This window comes from Petaurus breviceps, unplaced genomic scaffold (genome assembly GCF_028583685.1).
Source record: "Petaurus breviceps papuanus isolate PSGF00001 unplaced genomic scaffold, PetGlider_PUasm1.0 90630, whole genome shotgun sequence".
In the NCBI taxonomy this organism is placed as follows: Eukaryota; Metazoa; Chordata; class Mammalia; order Diprotodontia; family Petauridae; genus Petaurus; species Petaurus breviceps.
Window position 1 is genome coordinate 3,613,404 of NW_027187291.1, and position 2,452 is coordinate 3,615,855.

General features: G+C 46.7%; 1 long non-coding RNA gene across 2 annotated transcripts in view; it reads left to right on the plus strand.

Moving 5' to 3' along the window:
* The window catches only part of LOC138143089 (uncharacterized), a 36,752-nt gene extending 34,972 nt beyond the window's left edge, over positions 1-1,780 (plus strand). Inside the window, exons 3-4 of one of the 2 annotated variants that reach the window (XR_011163601.1) lie at positions 463-1,059; positions 1,260-1,779. This is a non-coding gene — a long non-coding RNA (uncharacterized lncRNA). Of the gene's footprint in view, positions 1-462; positions 1,060-1,259 lie in introns of both variants that reach the window. The other variant, XR_011163602.1, reaches the window with a different exon arrangement.
* Positions 1,781-2,452: the final 672 nt, after the last annotated feature.

Consider the following 2,452-nt stretch of genomic DNA (forward strand, 5'->3'; position numbering starts at 1 on the left):
CTTTCTTTCTTTCTTTCTTTCTTTCTTTCTTTCTTTCTTTCTTTCTTCCTTCCTTCCTTCCTTTCTTCCTTCCTTCCTTCCTTCCTTCCTTCCTTCCTTCCTTCCTTCCTTCCTTCCTTCCTTCCTTTTTTTCTTTGGGGGGAGGAAGGCAGGGCAATTGGGGTTAAGTGACTTGCCCAAGGTCCCACATGTAATAAGTTGTAAATATCTTGAGGCCATATTTGAACTCGTCCTCCTGACTCCAGGACTGGTGCTCTATTCACTGTACCACCTAGCCATCCCATTTTTTTCTCACAGGATATTTCCTTACAGAAATCCTGTGATGTTAGTAATGCATGTATTATTATTCCTATTTTACAGATAAGAAAACTGAGGCCCCCAAAAGTAAAGACATAGGCGTATATAGATAGAGCTATAAGGGACTATGGAGGTCATCTAATCCAACCCCCCTTTATTTTTCAGATGATGAAACTGAAGCTTAGTCTCACCCAGGATCACCCAGAAAGGAGCACAATCAGGATTTGAACCGGGGCGCTCCGACTACAAAACCATGGAACATACCCATGATGTACCTAGCTAGTACATATCAGGAGCCAGATTCAAAACTTGGACTCTGCATCTCTTTGTACCAGACCATACTGCCTCCAGGAAGATGACCCAGATTGATGAGATAATCATGGCATGACCACCCTAGACTCTGCTTCTCTCCCATGATCTCCCTTTTCCAGGTTTCCTCCAGCTATATCCCCACTCTGACGACCCACTAATGTTGTGTTTACAAGGGGAATAGCTTTCTGTTCATCCAGATGTTCATAGTTCAGCCTCTCTAGGTTCCTTACAACTTTGTCTGAGTAAAATTTTGGTTGGGAAGGTAGAAGAAAGTTCTGTCTGTGAAAAGCGCCTGGAACAGAAAGGAGATTGATGAAGGTTTCTGGGTGAATCTAAGAAAGGTGAAGGAGGATGAAGGATGGAGATTTCTAGGAGGGGATTAGCAGAAGAGGGCTTTGACTAGATGGAGCCAGAGGAAGACAGTGAGACCAAAGAAAAAACTTCCCAACGGTGAGCAGAAAATTATTTTTGAGGCAATTGGGGTTAAGTGACTTGCCCAGGGTCACACAGCTAGTAAGTCTGGATTTGAACTCATGTCCTCCTGACTCCAGGGCTGTTGCTCTATCCACTGAGCCACCTAACTGCCCCTGAGTGGAATTAGATATAGAGACATATGGTTGATTCTTTTTTCCCCTTTTCTTTCCTTACAGGAGGACAGATGTGGAAACTGAGGTCAAGAATGGATGAATGACTTCTCTGGCATCACAGAGAATGACAGGACAGAGTAGATTCTAGTCTCAGGTTCCTGATGGGTGGCCACTCCTCAAATACTCCAACCTCCTCAGCTTCTTTTCTCTCCTCTTAGCATCTAATCTCCTTCGAAATCCCTAATTTCTTCCTCCTAGGATGGAAGCTGGAGCTATTAGCAGTGGGGTTTGGGTTGTACAAGGGAGCTGGGGAAAAAATCATAGGGTCATAGATTGAGAACCAGAAGGGACCTGAGAGGTCATCAAATTCAACCCCTCATGAGAAAACAGAGGATTTGCCCAAGGTTACCTGGCTAAAAGACTCCCAGAAAGGATTTGAACCGAGTTCTTCAGGATTCTATCCATTATTGCTTCTGGGAAATCAGCCCCAGGTTGTCTTTGTGCTCCATAGTGCACCTCCCCCATACTGTTCCTCCCCCATACTGTTCCAGAGTGCTCCTCCCCCACACTGTTCCAGAGTGCTCCTCCCATGCTGTTCCAGAGTGCTCCTCCCCCATATTGTTTCATAGTGCTCCTCCCCCACACTGTTCCAGAGTGCTCCTCCCATACTGTTCCAGAGTGCTCCTCCCCCATATTGTTTCATAGTGCTCCTCCCCCACACTGTTCCAGAGTGCTCCTCCCGTACTGTTCCAGGGTGCTCCTACCCCATACTGTTCCAGAGTGCTTCTCCTCCCCCATACTGTTCCAGAGTGCTCCTCCCAATACTGTTCCATATTGTTCCAACTTTACTTTGTGACTGGTATGTCAGTGGCATGAGATTGGCTTGGAATTAGCCTGCAGTTGAACCAGGTAACTTAAAAAAAGGCCTCCCCATCTTTACCCTTGCCACAACTCAGACAATCCATGGACACCACATTTACAGTCACAGATTGAGTCCTTACGTACTTTAAATCCCACCCGGTCTCCATACCTCCCACTCCGCTCCTGGGGCATGGATAGGGGCCCAGTGGAATGGATGGTGGATACAACCTTAGCTATCACTGGGGTCACTGAACTAGGGTGGGAAATACAGGGTAGGAAGTGCTAAGCCCAGACCCCCATGATGTCTCTCCCCTGTCTCTTCCCTTTCCTCTCTACAACCTTGCATCCTTGTTCAGCTCTCTCTCTCTCTCTCTCTCTCTCTCTCTCTCTCTCTC